This window comes from Ctenopharyngodon idella, chromosome 18 (assembly GCF_019924925.1).
Source record: "Ctenopharyngodon idella isolate HZGC_01 chromosome 18, HZGC01, whole genome shotgun sequence".
NCBI classification, from domain to species: domain Eukaryota; kingdom Metazoa; phylum Chordata; class Actinopteri; order Cypriniformes; family Xenocyprididae; genus Ctenopharyngodon; species Ctenopharyngodon idella.
This window is the reverse complement of record NC_067237.1, coordinates 10888513-10906918: the sequence shown is the minus strand read 5'-3', so window position 1 is coordinate 10906918 and position 18406 is coordinate 10888513. Positions and strand designations below refer to the sequence as shown.

The 18406-nt window shown below is 38.7% G+C and overlaps 1 long non-coding RNA gene across 1 annotated transcript in view; it reads right to left on the bottom strand.

Annotated features, from left to right (window-relative positions):
- Positions 1-3490: 3490 nt before the first annotated feature.
- Positions 3491-18406, bottom strand: part of LOC127500127 (uncharacterized) — a 47399-nt gene continuing 32483 nt past the window's right edge. Inside the window, exons 3-5 of the long non-coding RNA XR_007926268.1 lie at positions 8431-8537; positions 8289-8334; positions 3491-8066 (exon numbers count right to left, since the gene is read on the bottom strand). This is a non-coding gene — a long non-coding RNA (uncharacterized LOC127500127). The remainder of the gene's footprint in view (positions 8067-8288; positions 8335-8430; positions 8538-18406) is intronic.

Sequence of the window (18406 nt, the reverse complement as noted above, 5' to 3'; positions counted from 1 at the left end):
ATTAATTTCTCCAGTTTGTCTTTGTATTACATTTGCTCAGTCACGTTTACATCAGTTAACATCATTTCGCTCAATTTCTCATTTATGATTAGGAGTTCCGCCATGCCTCCATCCTCAAGTTCCTCCAGCTCCTTTTGTAGCAGATAACTACTGAGAAGACTGACTAGGGAAAGGTGTGTGACATTTGCTTCTATATGAATTTCAAGGAACTGGCTCAGTTCAATTAATTTTCCTCTTGGCAATGTACACAGCTGTGCAAAGCATCCATCTTTACTGTAGTGTTTCACAGTTTTGCATGTGAACTTTGACTTATCTGAGTTGACTCAGCTGCTTCTGGTGGTTGCTGGTTCAATCAGCTCTGCCTTGTCACTTTATTCAACTGTTCCACATCTGGGTAGTTAAAGGGAACCCCTGGTATTAAGACTTGTATGGCTTAATATAACGTAAATTATATATCTTACTGAAATATGTAGTAGAAAACCCATGAAAGATTTACGTTATTTAAAAAAATCCATGACATATTTGGACAATAGGGGGCACAGTTTTGTTTAGGTGCACAGTGCGTTCTATGACGACGTCAAATGGTTGCGCTCTGTCAGCTACTGACGCTACCTTGTGGCTATTTTTAACCGAACACAACTCGAAATATAACATACGATGCCAATTTTCAGTCGATAAGCCACAAGAGAAGCGATGTAAGTCTTCACTGCTTTACTAGCGATAAGAGGAAAAAAGAATGGGAAGTTGTGAAGAATGTGGACGAATAAAACTATGAATAAAAAGACCCACGCCTTTGTTCTCTCCAATTTAGCCCTGATGCTTTTGAGGCTATTTCATCTGTATGTTTTGGTGCAACGGTAACTCAGCAACGCATACAAGTCTTAATACCCGCGGGGTTCCTTTTAAAACATGATCAGCCTTTTCGATTTTAACCAGAGCGCAAAATTAGTGAGAATGAAAACATCGAAGCAGTGCAATGTCTCTGTGGCTATTCGAACTACTGCTGTATGATTGACGTGTAAAAATCGTCTGCTATGTCACCTGAATGCATTACAAAGTTAAACGTGCTGGGAAGAAGCTACTGTTTTTACGCTATCACAGATATCCCGCACATCACAACACACAAGAGCTTTGAGGCAGTCTGTCTCAATCGAGATGTGTTATGGGCTGCCCTCGTCAGTCTCCATGACTGGTGCGGCATTTGGTTAAAGCCTACGCTTATATCCATTGGCAAATGTAAGCTCTTTCAGTAGCTGTGGTCTACTAAAAGCCTCAAAAGCATCAGGGCTAAAGTGGAGAGAACAAAGATGCGGGTCTTTAGAAAGTTGTATTCGTCCACATTCTTCACATCTTCCCGTTCTTTTCTCCTCTTCTTATCGCTAGTAAAGCAGTGAAGACTTACATCACTTCTCTTGTTGCCCATCGACTGAAAATTACAACCAAAAGCTGCACAATGTGGCATCGTATATTATATTCCGAGTTGTGATGCGGTAAAAATAGCAACAAGGTGGTGCCTCCAAAATTGTAGTACTCCTGAAAAGAAGTATAATAAAATTAAAAGAACACTACTAATGGGATGGCTTCCTGTCTCTGTATTTACTACGAATCAAATTAATAAAAGCATGCATATTACAACAGTTCAGCACATTACATTGTCAACAGATGTATGACTTCTTTGCATATTATGACTGGCTATAAACATGAACAACTTCAAACATTTCCATATTCAGTATTTACAACTGCCAGTGACACTCAAATCTCATATTCTTTACAAGCAGATTAAGATTTCTATAATGTACACATAAGCATGGAAATATATAACATTTTCATTAATTTTTAACCTTTATCCAAATAACAACATGAAATTGATGATGTAAAAATGCAGTTAGTATACAAACCACATTCTCAGTTGAGAATATACTGCTCAGGTTATTGTCTGATGTGTTACACTGAATGACGACACAAACAAAATTCACTCATCAAATATATTCAGTCAAATGTAACGCATAACTCACAGTTAACAGACATCACCATGGACTAAATGACCACATATGTAAGTTGAAGATAATTCTTAACGCTGCAACAATATCATCAACTCTTATAGATTCGAATTGCATTGCTATTTTAACCATTCATTACATATAGCAGACTTTTGCAATGATGTCATGATGCAGATATGCCAAATGAAAATAATTAATTCACTAAATGCGCATAACACTCTTTTTTCTCATAAAGCACAAATAAGAAATTAAACAATATTTAGCAGTATTAGAAAAATAACATTTAACAATTTTATAATGAATTCGAAGAAACTGTACAACATAAACATAACTTGTATTCAATATATCACACTGACTCTCATATTTGAAGTAAATCAAACTGATGCTCTCAGTGTTTCATGTGACTGACTGATCTCTGCAAATGCCACAAATTTTAGCTGCATACACTCCAAAGTTAAAGGGATAGTTCACCCAAAAATGAAAATTATCCCATGATTTACTCACCCTCAAGCCATCCTAGGTGTATATGACTATCTTCTTTCAGATGAACACAATCAGAAATATATTTAAAAATATCCTTAGTCTTCCAAGGTTTATAATGGTTGTGAATGGGGGGCAATGTTTAAAAAAAAAAAAAAAAAAAAAAATGCATCTATCCATAATCAAAGTAATCCATACGGCTCCAGAAGGTTAATAAAGGCCTTTTGAAGGGAAGGGATGCGTTTTTGTATGAAAAATATCCATATTTAAAACTTTATAAATTCAAATAACTAGCTTCCTGTGGATGACCGTACGCATACTGCGCAAGTTGATTTGTGCGGAAGAGCAGCCTTTGACCCAACACAATGATGCAATGACAAACGCGGAGGCACAGAGGAGAGAGCAAAACAAAACACCAGTCACGAATTAGAAGTCTAAAATTAGATATTTTAAAGAGAAATTTCGGAGGATTTCGATATAAGAGAAGAGGAGCTTATGTTGCATAACCCTACTTGTTTGAACTGTGAGAGCTGTCTAAGCTTATGCTACTACTACATCCTGTGTCATACATCGTGTCAGTGGGTTACTCATTTGGCTCAAGACGACTTGCGCAGTATGCTTACGGTCTTCCGCCGGAAGCTAGTTATTTGAATTTATGAAGTTTTAAATATGATATTTTTCTTACAAAAACGCATCCTTTCACTTCAAAAGGCCTTTATTAACCCTCTGGAGCTGTATGGATTACTTTGATTATGGATGGATGCACTTTTTTTGTTTGTTTGTTTTAAAACATGGCCCCCCATTCACAACCATTATAAACCTTGGAGGATATTTTTAAATATATCTCAGATTGTGTTCATCTGAAAGAAGATAGTCATATACACCTAGGATGGCTTGAGGGTGAGTAAATCATGGAGTAATTTTCATTTTTGGGTAAACTATCCCTTTAATCATAAACAATGGCTCAAACCCTTAGTTGATAGAAAATGTTTATAGCGTCATTGAGAACCTGTTGAACCTGATCTAAACCAGGTTGGATTTGTTTGGTTTTGTCAACTATTAATTACTCTGAAACTCAAATTTTGTTCAACTAGTTTTGTGTAACAGGCCACTGGTTAGGTGATGCTGTGATTACTAGCATACTGTTACAGATTTTGAAAGCAAAAGATGAGGTTTACAGCTTACTGTTAATTTACCCAGTTAAGCTGCTAAACCTGCTTGCTGGAATAAAGAATGGTTAAGATTTTAGAGTTTAATCAAATTGTTCTCTCTTGGGTAGGCAGAATGATTTGGGGGTTGAAGTGTTACAAGCCCACTGTCCTGGGCCAAGTAGTGTAGGACTGATAAGACTAATAGTCTTCTTTTGAGGACCCTGCTCTTTTCTCTCCTTATTAGTCATTTATCACACCTGCCAGCCTTTCTGAACCATAATTACTCTGGCCTTATCCTCTTTGTGCTGTCATGTCTGAGAGAAAGAGGGAGTGGGGGGGAGAGAGAGAGAGAGAGAGAGAGAGAGAGAGAGAGAGAGAGAGAGGGGAAAAGAGACAGACCAACATTAGAGAACAGATGAGAGGTGCTACATTACTGAGTCACATTGATGAGCTTGCAGCATAAAGCAGCATGAAAACCATACAGATATTCATAATCCAACAGATGTGGCTCTCATTTTGCATATTTTTTCAGATGATAGAAGCGGGTAGGACATAATTTTGTGCACAGAAGTACACAGAAGTACAATCTGCAGATAGGAACTGGGTCTGTGATGTGGAGAGGTGACAAATATTTGACAGTAAAAATGAATTTCTAAATTGACATGTTTTGGACATTAAATGTAAAGTTTAAACACAAATCATACCAATGTCCTACAGTATGATATGCTATGCTTCATCTAAAGCTGTTAAAACACATTTTCTGAAGTACACTAAATCTGAAACCTGCCCGAAGTAGGTAAGGTTTACAGAGGAACTGTAGTTACTGAAATATGCAAAAAGTTAGTGTTATGGTTTATAGAAGTGCAAAAGTATTGATTGTTCAAACAGGTTCAAACAGGTTTCAAGAACACTTGGCAGATTGGTTGAACAAATTATTTAAGCTTTTGTTTGAACTTCCTGATCAACCTTACATAGCAACTTATCAGCCTGTACCAATGGCTTCTTACATATCTCTCATATGCATATACATATTTTAGGCCAGGAACGATCATCATCATCATCATCATTCTTCTTCTCTGAAATGAAACGCATTTTTGAGGGCCTAAACATGCTCGAAAACTCATGAAAACTCATGTGGCAAAATGGTTCGATAGCGCAACCAACAAAATTTCAATTAAGTGCCTTTCGCGCTAACTTGTGGACTTTTATGTTGAAATGTATTCTCTGTTCTCATTGTTTCTGTGTTCCCTTCCTGTGTTTGGTTTCTGTTTCTCCTTGTTGTCATATTAGACTCACCTGTAATTAATTATCTTTGATTTCCTTGAGTATTTAAGCTCTTATGTTTCAGTAATGTTTTGGTTAGTCGTTGATGGTGTTCATGTGTTCGGTCAAGGGTGCTTGAATGTTCTTGTTTTCTTTGTGTGTTCTTTGGAATCTTCTTTGTGTTCTTTCACCCTGGCCTCATCCTTGCACACCCATTACAGAAACGACATGAGGGTGAGTACTTTATGACAGAAATTTCATTTTTGGGTGAACTAACCCTTTAATATAAAATGATAACATTTCGCTCTTTTCTGTGTGACTTTTGCTACAAACTTGTTTTGAAAGATTACATAATGTTAAACAAACCTTAACGGGTTAGTTCACCCAAAAATGAAAATTATTTCATTTATTACTCACCCACATATTGTTCCACACTCGTAAGACCTTCGTTCATCTTCGGAACACAAATTAAGATATTTTTGATAAAATCCGATGACTCAGTAAGGCCTGCATCACCAGCAATAACGCTCCCTTTTTCAATGCCCAGAAAGCTACTAAAAACATATTTAAAACAGTTCATGTGACTACAGTGGTTCAACCTTAATAATATAAAGTGACTAGAATACTTTTTGTGCATCAAAAATAACAAAATAGCGACTTTATTCAACAATATATTTCTATCTTTCATTTTTGGGTGAACTAACCCTTTAAAATGAATAGCATTTCTGTAATCATTTAACCATTATGTCATATTTTGTTTGCTGTGAACCCCAAAGACATTTTCTCAATATATTCCTATGCAGTGAAATGAGAAGATTTTCAGCGATTAATAACTTAAATTCTGCTCGGAACCTCATACTAAACTATTATATACTACCAGAGAGACTGTGACTGCAACACATTGTCATTTGGACTACTTTTGGTACTGGTTTTTGACTTTTTTTTTTTTTTTTTGTAATAAATAAATTATTGTGACTACACTTGTGTAGTTATCTGTTATGTTTTTCTTTATAATTGTACATATTTTTTTTAAAGAAATGGTTATGAGTAGGGTCTATGTTTAGAGGTAGGAGTGGGATAGCAGCTCAAAATATATATTTTAATGCGGTCCCACTTTATAATAGGTGGCCTTAACTACTACTTACATCAAAAAATAAGCTAATATAAAGTGGGATGTTTGATATAACAGTCACATCAGGATTGTGTAGTAGTTACATAGATCATTAATCATCTCACCTTTTTCACTTTCACTTGATCTGTCCAGAGAACAGCTAGCAGCAGGTGCAGTGTCTGGGTATGAGGCATCCAGAGGTGAAAGTAACGAATTACAACTACTCACGTTACTGTAATTAAGTAGCTTTGTCGGGTTTTTGTAATTTTGAGTACATTTTTAAATCTGTAATTTTACTTGTACTTAAGTACAAATTAAGCTAAGTAATCTACTTCGCTACATCACATTCCGTTACTGAGCACGGCAACAATTTGATTATTCAAACCTTTGACCGGCATATCGGTAGCCAATAAAGAAATCCGATCATAAATGGACCAATGAAAACCCTGATATTTTACCAGCGGCGCGTTCTCATTCTCTCATCTCCCAGACAGCGAGTTTGACACACACCCGCCTCCTCCTGTCACTCACACGTTTCAGTTACAGAGCCTGATTGTTAGCGCGAGATTGCAGGTATGCGCATAATTTTAATCATACTCGCAAGTTTCTATGGCGTATTTGAATTACAAACGCACTCTCAAATATGCAAGTGAACTGCCACTCCTCTCACTCAGATATTGAGTGCGCGCCGTCAGACTGTGTAGTGTGCAATCGTGAATCCCCGTGTTCTTAAATTAAACGTTGTCAAAAGTTATCAGAATAGACCTTCATGCCTGACCAATGAAAATGCTACAGGAAATCTTATTGGCTATAATTGAAATGCACCAGAAAGTCTCTCAACAATCAAAGGTGGATCTTTAATTTTTTTTACAATATGTTTCAGAATGGGGCATTTGTATGATTTGTACATAAAAATAACCTGTCTAACTGCATCACTATATTGTACAGACATTACAGGTCAAACCCCTCTGATGTTCTTTTTATCTAAATAAACAACATATTATATGGCTCTTAAAGGGTAAGTTCACCCAAAAATGAAATTTACTCACCCTCATGTTGTTCCAGATTTTTGATGAAAATTGAGAGCTTTCTGACCCCAGACTGCAACGTAATTGCAATTCTCAAGGCCCAGAAAGATAGTAAAGACATCGTTAAAATAGCCCATGTAACTACCAGTGGTTCAACCTTAATGTTATGAAGTGACGAGAATACTTTTTCTGTGCAAAACAAAATAAATAAAAAATAAAAACAAAAATAACAACTTTATTCAACAATTTCCTCTCTCCGCGTCACTCTCTGATGCTGTTCGTGTGAGCACCACGACACATGCATGTGATGCTGACGCAGAATCCGGCCAATAATGAGCCGACGTTCTGACATAGAACCTGGAAGTGCTGCACTGTGTTTACTACGTCAACAGTGTCAGAGACTGACATGGAAGAGAAGAAATTTTTGAATTAAGTCGTTATTTATTTTATTTTTTTGTGCACAAAAAGTATTCTTGTCGCTTCATAACATTAAGGTTGAACCACTGTAGTCACATGGACTATTTTAACAATGTCTTTACTACCTTTCTGGACCTTGAATGTGGTAAAAATGTTGCTGTCTATGGAGGGTCAGAAAGCTCTCGGATTTCATCAAAAATATAATTTGTGTTCTGAAGATGAATGAAGGGTGTGGAACAACATGAGGGTGAGAAATTAATGACAGAATTTTCATTTTTCGGTGAACTAACCCTTTAAGATAGACGCATATAAAAATTCAGTGTTGTCATATTTCGAATACCTCAACTGAATTTAGGTCATTTTTTTTTTTTTTGTTCTTATTTTATGTACAGACTTTTGGTGGTTATCCCCATGGTATTTAAAATGATACTGAATATTGATCATTGTCAAGGTATTGTATTGAAGTTAGAAATTCCAGTATTGTGACCACTAATTCATGTACTTCGTCAATAAGGTGAAAGTGCTTTGTTTAAAGTAGCTATTTTTTTACTTAGACCTATGATTTGATTAAAAATCTTTTGATAATTTATTAAATATCGCCGGCTACTGGAGGCATCTGTAAAACAAAATTAACATAGTTCTGATAACCATATACAAAAGCAAATATTATGATATTGTTAAATTGTTAAAATACTGAACTATTATGAAGGTTACGCCATGTAATTAATATAGGTTACATCAAGTTGAACATTACATTACATTAAGGTAAGGTCTGCATGTAACTTCATGATAGCGTGTACAAAATATATTTCAGAGGATTAATTTCTAAGTTACCAACCTGGGTTACTTTCACGATCCATAGATCTCGGCGACCTCATTCTCATCTGCGAAAATAATAGTTATGTAGCTAAATGTGTAGTGAAGCAATGATAATGGAGAGTGACTGAAATGATTAACAAGCTATTATCAGCAATACTAACCACAGGATGATGCACATCTTTCTTTTGTACCTAAAACAGGTAGAGCACGGGGTCTTTTTGTCTTCCTCCTCTGCAACATTGGAATGTGGAGAATCAAAATCCCGTCTCTGGAATCAGTTAACGTAGAGGTTAAAGATAGGCTTTCTAAATTTTCTTGCTTGTGTCTGTCATGGTACAATTGATTCAACACAATATGCTTTAGGTAAGGAAGCCCTAAACGGCCATGGATTATTATTATTTTTTCTATCTTGTTTTCTCGTGATCAACACTTAATTTTCTCGTCATCTCGACATAAAAGTTATTTTTACAACGATTGATTCTGAAACACGGCACCCGGATTCTATTCTTGCTATAGTAACGAACACAACTTTCACGCGCGTTAGATCGACGGATAAATCATGCGCTCCTATATCTTGTGGATATTTCAGCAAAATGTTTACTTCGTATAATAAAGTTTACAAAAAATAACTACATATAGGCTAATCAATCACTGTTCAACAAATGTACGCTAAACATTTTATTTGTGTAATTAACATGTTTAATAATCAACAGAGCATTCAACATCTCAAGTGCAGACGGAGTGCCTTCAGAAAGATGCCAGATTATTCTATAATTCTAAACTTTTAAAGCTGCTTGGATTAAACCCACTTTATTTTCCTCATTCGCTTGAAACAGCACTTTGCTACAGTCCATTTCAAATGAGCCTTGGCCCAGAGAAAACGCCTGCGCTTCTGGATCATGTTTAGATATGGCTTCTTTTTTGACCTATAGAATTTTAGCCGGCAACGGCGAATGGCATGGTGGATTGTGTTCACCGACAATGTTTTCTGGAAGTATTCCTGAGCCCATGTTGTGATTTCCATTATGCCGTCTAAGGGCCCGAAGATCACGGGCATCCAGTATGGTTTTCTGGCCTTGACCCTTACGCACAGAGATTGTTCCATATTCTCTGAATCTTTGGATGATATTATGCACTGTAGATGATGATAACTTCAAACTCTTTGCAATTTTTCTCTGAGAAACTCCTTTCTGATATTGCTCCACTATTTTTCGCTGCAGCATTGGGGGAATTGGTGATCCTCTGCCCATCTTGACTTCTGAGAGACACTGCTACTCTGAGAGGGTCTTTTTATACCCAATCATGTTGCCAATTGACCTAATAAGTTGCAAATTGGTCCTCCAGCTGTTCCTTATATGTACATTTAACTTTTCCGGCCTCTTATTGCTACCTGTCCCAACTTTTTTGGAATGTGTAGCTCTCATGAAATCCAAAATAAGCCAATATTTGGCATGACATTTCAAAATGTCTCACTTTCAACATTTAATATGTTATCTATATTCTATTGTGAATAAAATATAAGTTTATGAGATTTGTAAATTATTGCATTCCTTTTTTATTCACAATTTGTACAGTGTCCCAACTTTTTTGGAATCGGGTTTGTACAGTGTTTCCCACAGGGAACACTGTGTTCCCTTTCAAGGGAACTCGCGCTGCGTCGAATGCTTTGGGAACGCCTCTGCGTGATTGCGTCGTGAAGCACGTATGAAATCAGTCCAATAGAGTGACGGAACATCATAGGTGGGTGACGTCACTGACCAGGAAACTATAAAGCCTACCCGAAAACCCATTCATTCAGCTTCTGTGTCTTCGGGGTTCTACCCACAGTGGTGGGCCCCGAGCAGGCTCTGGTTTTGGCACAGGAAGTAGAGACTCTGCTGCTAAAGGAGGCTATAGAAAGTGTCCCTCCTCCCAGCAGGGAGTCAGGATTTTACAGCCGGTACTTCATTGTTCCAAAAAAAGATGGGAGGGTTGTGTCCGATTTTAGATCTACGTCAGCTAAATCGCACTGTAGCAAAGCTCAAGTTCAAGATGCTCACAATCAAAGACATTGTGTCACAAATCAGGTCCGAGGACTGGTTTGTCACGATAGATCTAAAAGATGCATATTTCCATTTATCAATCATCCCACAACACAGGAAATTCCTGAGGTTTGCTTTCAGGGCAAAGCATACCAATATCGGGTTCTTCCTTTTGGCCTAGCACTGTCACCCCACACCTTCACCAAATGTGCAGGGCATCCGCATCCTAAACTACATCGACAATTGGTTGATTCTGGCTCAATCGGAGCAGATGGCGGTTCAACATCGAGATGTTGTTCTCGCCTATATGAAGAAGTTGGGGTTGAGGCTAAACGCAAAGAAAAGTGTGCTTTCTCCTGCTCAGAGAACCACTTATCTAGGCATGGTATGGGATTCAATTGTCAAAGTTTTGTACATTTTAAAGATAAATTACTTAATCTGGTGCACTTTAAGAGTTCAAAATTAAGAGCTCCAACCCATGTTCAGTGTGCAAACTGAACAAAGAAAAAGTCTTGTACCTGAATTTTAAAAGGGACTCTATAGGACTTGTGCGCTAGAGATGTGCGGATCAGCTCTAACATCACCCAAATCCGCTGTTAAAAAGCAGGTTCAGATAATTAAATTAATTAGCACAGGTGGAGAGCATTCAGTTAATCAACTCAACAAATGACTAGAGCAGCAGACATACCTCTGTTCATCTGAGAGTTTATCAGCATTAGGCCTCACCCTACATTCCCAATATGTCTGAAGTCGAGCTCTCGCCATCCGAAAAAATAAAAAAAAATAAAAAATTCATCATCCTTCATCCTTGAGGAATCTTCACTGCAATTCTCTGGCCTAAAGAGCGATTATCCTCCACCCAGCACCACCGGCGATCCCTTGGCATAATCTTGCAGGCATCAACCCAAACAAACCGGTCCCAGCACACTGAGGCCTACCACGGGCAAAACATCCGCGATCTCTTTCACCGTCTTTCTCATCTCCGGCCCATTCAATCCTTCTGGCCATAAAGAATCGGACGATACAGCCCCTCGAACGCCAAGCTGGCGTGTCGGGCAATGCCGCCCTCTTCCCGCAAAGGAATGGGCCTTCCTCCAACGTCAGGCCGCTGCTGCAGACCTTCAACAAGTCGGGCCGCATATTAATTTTCGGCCAGATTCCACTCTCCACCCCCGCTGACTCAAAACCATAAAAACACAGGTCAAAATTTTCGTTTTTCTGCCCCAGGATGAATTCCGCTTCGCTTCAGTCACTAGCACACGAGTACAGTTCATGCTATCTGCATATTCAAATTCAATCGGAAGAAATACATGTTTTAAACCGTTTCATAGAAGTGAATTTGCTACTTCTAATCTAACGCGCAGCTTCCGTGTATTTTAAACGCATGCGTTCAAACTGCAGCTATTAACAAATTATCTAATACCATTATATATGAAGTGTCAGTACTATGTGTTATTTTATTAAATTGATGTTAAATTTATCATGTTTTGTTTGTTTTATGGAGGTCGCCAGCAACATCAGCACAGATTTTATCTGAAATTCAGGCTGTTGGCTCCAAAGTCAGACCCAACCCCAACCTATTAACTTTTCAAGTTATTTGTTACGCATAAGAGCAGCAACCAAATCAAGTAAAGTCACCTTTATAGCGCTTTTTACAATGCAGGTTGCGTCGGGTCAGCTTTACAGTGATAGCAGGAAAATAATTTTAAGCTGCACAGCAGCTCTAAAAGAAAATGGTGTCATTGTCCAGTTTAAGTAAGTTTAGTATTGATTCATTCCAATGTAAAAACCATTAGTTATTCACTTAGTTCATTTATCTATACAACATCTCTGGAGGAAACAGTGACATCGTCCAGCTCAGCTTGCATACAATGGTGTTGATGCAGGCAGATCAAAAACACTGTTGAATATCAAGTGTCCCACACTAAGCAAACCAGAGGTGACAGCAGCAAGGAACCACAGCTGCCCCAAAAGGCCTCTTCCAGCACCAGATTCAAACACCCTGGTCGCTGGTCATCAGCGGCTTTTAAGGACTATATCTAACCCAATCGCTTACATATTAACCCCCTGGAGTCGGCGGTATCGCCAGCGATACTACTTCGGTTTTTTTCCTATCAGTGTGAAAGAGACTAAAAATACTCTGTCAATTTTGGACATATCAGTTAAGAGTTATATACCATTCTATATACCAATCTGTGAAATGTCATCTTTTATTTGTGTACGCTCAGAGTAAAAACAAAACGTTGTGCTTTTTGCAAAATAAAGAAAACTAACATGATGCGCGAGCTGCAGTCTCTCTCTGAAGTCCAATCTGATAGTTCTCAGAAAATGAACTGTAACGTAGTGAATGCTAATGATACAAAAATGAGACTTATGTCTAAAGAAACCTTGAAATATCAGGTTTTAAATCATGTAAGTCAAATCGAAAACAAATATTCTCTGTTTATGTAATCTGTATGAAAAGGGAGCATATGTCTGTGAATATTAAACCGCAAAAAAAAAAAAAATGTGTATATGAATCCTGCAAGTTTTGTGTGTCTCAGTGTGAATTAATGGGGCAGATCGATGCGGGGTTTTGTTTACTACACAACTTAGTAAATTGCCATAGCTATTCCCAAACTATATTACTATACTGAGATGAGTGAAACACCATATAGGTAAAATGAATGTTTAGATGCTTTGCATCACAGAAATACATTATTTTTAAATTGTAATAATATTTAACAGTATTGCTGTTTTTTCTGTATTTTTATCAAATAAATGCAGGCTTGATGATCATGAGACTTCTTTCCAAAACATTATAAATATCTGTTATCAGCATGCTCACAGAGGGTTTTTTCTTTGATTTCACAGATTTGAGAATCATAGTGACCAGATATTGGCCCACACTGGACATTCTGAATGAATATAATGGTGAGATCACTGACGGGAAGTAGGAAAGGTTTTTTTTTTTTTTTTTCTTTCTCCAGTGCAGAAACACCAAACACCTTGGAATGCCAGGTAAGTGATGTTCACTTACATCTTTGAACAGGATTTATGTCCACGTAAAACTGTATACTCAAAATGTGCCCTCATTTATTCAAAATGTGTCTCATTTATATTAACTATATTCCGAATAAACTACCAAAAAAACCTTAAACTTCACAATGTGTTTAATCCCGCAAGTCCCCCCTTTCATCTCCCATCTCCTCTCCCTTGCGTTTTTTGATCCACACGTTAGAAAACTGGAGGCTGTCACCCCATTTTGGCCAGATCATTTTTCCAGTCTTTTGTTTCCCAGGTGAAAAAAAAAAAAAAGTACACTTCTATAATGTACTTAAAGTGCTCTATTTTCACGCACTAATTTTGTACTTAATATACTAAAAATTGTTCTTTAGTACTTCTAAAGATAATCTTAAAAACATCTACGTGTACTAAACTGTGCTATTTTGAGACGCCATGAAATATGAACTAAAATGTGCTTTTAACATACTATCTCTGTATTTAAAAATTATATTTAGTTACAACTTGTAGTACACTATGGGTTCAAATGTACTATAAGTAGTAACTAAATACATGCATAAAATATCTGAATATGATTTTTTGTATATTTTGACGTTTGACATGTTCCCATAAAAGAAGATAATATATTCATAATATAACTGACTATATGAATAGGACAAGTAAACTAACGTAATAGTAAATTACACTTGATTGCATTTGTTCGCCACAAAGACATTAATGATACCAGTGAGCTAATTTTATTCTGGGGTCCTTGAGGATGGTTCCAATATGATGGGGGTCCATTACTCAAAAAGGTTGAGATTCACTGTCCTAGAGCATTGGTCTCCCACAAGACCCTCTCAGTCAGCGCTTATCTATCCTTGTCCGGCGTGGCTTACCCATCCGATGCTGCAGGCATTGGTCTCCCATTGGATGCTGTGAGAGCTCTCCTGGCTGGTCGTTACAATTCCTTTCACCCCGCCATCGACCAATAGGACCCACTCACCCGTTGCCGGGAGCTGCTCTTGTCAGAAGCTGAGTGGGCCCCTTCGGTCGGTCGTTCCTGAATCACGCCGCCCCTCGTCTTTCGGTCGGTAGGGCTCACCCGTTCGACGCCGTGAGCATTGGTCTCCCGTCAGATGTAGCCAGAGCCCTCTCGATTGGGTGCTCCAAATCACGCGCTCCCTGTCTATCGGCTGGTTGGGCCCATCCGCCCGGCGATGTACGATCCCGTCAGAAGAAGCATGGACCCTCCCTGGTCGGACGGTTTAACTCCTGCTGCTCCCCATTTATTAGGTGGTAGGGCTTTACCCGTCCAATGCCATGAGCATTGGTCTCCCGGAGCATTGGTCTCCCATCAGATGCTGCGAGAGCTCTCCCGATCGATCATTCCAAATTCGCCATCTCCTTTGTTGGCCAGTAGGGCCCGTCCGGGGTGCGGTGAGCTGCTCCCATCCTGTAGGGCCGTGAGTTGCTCCTGCCGGAGGTAACATGGGTTCTCCTGGTCAAGCGACCAGGCTTCTTCTTAACACGCCAGCCCGCCAATTCTCGCCGTCTTTTGGGGTCTTTAGACTGGCGGCTGTCCTTTGCTCTTTTTGGTTTTTGGGGGAGTACTCTGTATGCTAGACCCTATACCGACTAAGCTATTGAAAGAGATGCTTCCAGAGGTCATAGATCCTCTTTTTAATATCGTTAATTCATCTTTATCACTAGGATACATACCGAAAACTTTTAAGCTGGCTATTATTAAACCTCTTATTAAAAAACCACAACTTGATCCTAGGGAATTAGTCAATTACAGGCCGATCTCAAATCTCACTTTTCTGTCAAAAATACTAGAAAAGGCAGTATCATCACAACTATGTTCCTTTTTAGAAAGAAATAGTATCTGTGAGGATTTCCAGTCAGGATTTAGACCGTACCATAGTACTGAGACTGCTCTCATTAGAGTTACTAATGATTTGCTCTTATCATCAGATCGTGGTTGTATCTCTCTATTAGTGTTACTGGATCTTAGTGCTGCATTTGACACTATTGATCACAATATTCTTTTAAATAGACTCGAAAATTATGTTGGCATTAGTGGAATTGCACTGTCATGGTTTAAATCATACTTATCTGAACGTTATCAGTTTGTAGTAGTAAACAAAGAGATGTCATATCGATCACAAGTTCAATATGGAGTACCGCAAGGCTCAGTACTAGGACCGTTGCTGTTCACTCTGTACATGCTACCCTTGGGAGATATCATTAGGAAGCATGGCGTTAGTTTTCACTGTTACGCTGATGATACTCAGCTCTATATTTCTTCGCACCCTGACGAAACTTACAAATTCACAAAATTAACGGAATGCATAGCTGATATAAAAAATTGGATGACCAGTAATTTCCTACTACTAAATTCAGAAAAAACAGAGATTCTAATTTTTGGACCAAAAACTTCTTCAGGTAATAACCTAGAATACTGTCTAACACTTGATGGCTGCTCTGTTAAGTCTTTGTCGTCAGTTAGGAACCTGGGTGTGCTCTTTGATACCAATCTTTCATTTGAAGGCCATGTTTCTAGCATTTGTAAAACCGCATTCTTCCATCTTAAAAATATATCTAAACTACGACATATGCTCTCAATGACAAATGCAGAACAGTTAGTTCATGTGTTCATGACCTCAAGGCTAGATTACTGTAACGCTCTACTGGGTGGTTGTTCCGCTCGCCTGTTAAACAAACTACAGCTCGTACAAAATGCAGCAGCTAGAGTTCTTACTAGAACTAGGAAGTATGACCATATTAGCCCAGTTCTGTCAACACTGCATTGGCTTCCTGTTAAACATCGTATAGATTTTAAAATCTTGCTAATTACTTACAAAGCACTAAATGGTTTAGCTCCCCAATACCTGAGCGAACTCTTAATGCATTATAGTCCTTCACGTCTATTGCGATCTCAGAATTCAGGCCAGCTGATAAAACCTAGAATATCAAAATCAACTGCAGGCGGTAGATCCTTCTCCTATTTGGCACCTAAACTCCGGAACAATCTTCCTAGCATTGTTCGGGAAGCAGACACACTCTTGTCAGTTTAAATCTAGACTAAAAACGCATCTCTTTAACCTGGCATACACATAACACATTATCAATTTATTTTTTCAAATCCGTTAAAGGATTATTAGGCTGCATAAATTAGGTCAGCCGGAACCGGGAATACTTCCTATAACACCAGATGTACTCATTACATCAGAAGAAGAATGGCATCTACGCTAATATTAGTCTTTCTGTTTATCCCGAGGTTTACCGTAGTCAACTGGATCCAGGCCGTATCCAGGTGAGATTGAGGACCTACGCCTTGACACGACCACAACGCACCCCTGAAGTGTCAGCAGAGATTGAGTCAACTAGATCATCCATTGTGAAGGCCTCATCGACACGACAGCCAGTGGCACAGCTCCTCAACAAACCGTCCATACCGGCGTGATGAATACGATGGATTGAACTGGAATAAATACTTTGAATGTTTGCCAGAGGAGAACTGGCCCCCCGACTAAGCCTGGTTTCTCCCAAGGTTTTTTCTCCATTTTAACTCCTATTTGCCACCTGTTTGCCACCTGATGTCACCTGTTGGAGTTTGGGTTCCTTGCCGCTGTCGCCTTTGGCTTGCTTAGTTGGGGACACTTGACATTTGATATTCAACAGTGCTTTGCATCTGCCTACATTGACAGCATTTTGTTTAAGAGCTGCTGTGCAGCCAAAATTATATACCATTTATCACTGTAAAGCTGCTTTGACACAATCTGCATTGTAAAAAGCGCTATATAAATAAAGGTGACTTGACTTGACTTGACTCTGGGTTCGTTCGGCCCAATATTCCGAGCTCGGAGCCCTCCCCCCGGACAGCACATCAAATACGCATAACTTTTATTCTATTGAATTATATGTACATGTGAACTCGTGAGATGATGTTTTATTAACAAAATTCGGGAGGAGCAGGTTCAGATAATTAACCTAATTAGCACAGGTGGAGAGCATTCAGTTAATTAACTCAACCAATGACTAGAGGTATAAATACAGCAGACTAACCTCTGTTCATCTCAGAGTTTATCAGCATCCCTCCTCCACCCCATCTCCTCACTTCTAGTTTTATCTATTTTTACCACACCGGGGGGGGAGTACTCTGGGTTCAGGCCAATATTTCGAGCTCAGAGCCCTCCCCCCGGACAGCACACCAAATACGCATAACTTTTATTCTATTGAATTATGTGTACATGTGAACTCGTGAATAGCCTGTAAACACAAGTTTTACTCCCTTCAAACTTAAATTGTCACTGTTTGTAATGTATAGTTTTGTTCATGTTCATGTTTATTATTTCATGTCTTTTATTTTGTAGTTTGTTTCATGTTGCTTGTTTGTGCCATGCTTCCCTTGCTCCTCATGTTCTCCCTTAGTCTATGTGTCATGTTCTCATTGGTTGTTTATGGTCATGTGTTTCTGAGTTCTGTTCGGTCATTGGTTCCCTTATTCCTTGTGTCACTTGCTCATTGGTTGTGTTAGTCATGTGTTCACTTAGTTCTTGTATTTAAAGCCGTTGTCTTCCCCATGTTACTTTGTCGTGTATTGCTTATGTAACACTGCTGTCAGTGAGTGTTCAAGTCAGGTCTGCTCATCGTCAGGTCTGCTCATCGTCAAGTCTAATGGTTGCTTTGTTTGTTTGCTCACTTTACTTCAATAAACTGCACTTGGGTTCATCAACTCGCCTTCAGTTTAGACTGGACCGTTACAGAACACACGACCAACAATATGGACCCAACAGTTTCTCAGCTCTTGAATCTTCGTCAAGAGGGAAGAGCTATTGAGGACTATGTCAGTGTTTTTTGTGTTTCATTGATCATGAACCCTGGGATGAGACTTATTTAAAATGGTGCTTTCAATGTGGTTTGGATGATGAATTTGCTGAACTCATGCCCTCGGTTAAGCCACCATCTACACTATGCCAGCAAATGGACTTTATTTTGCTTTTAAGTGGGTCAAGTTTCAGGACCTGTTCACACCATGCCTATCACGCCAGGGCCTGTTCACACCATGCCTGCCACGCCAGCCATGCCAGGACCTGTTCACGCCATGCCTGCCACGCCAGGGCCTGTT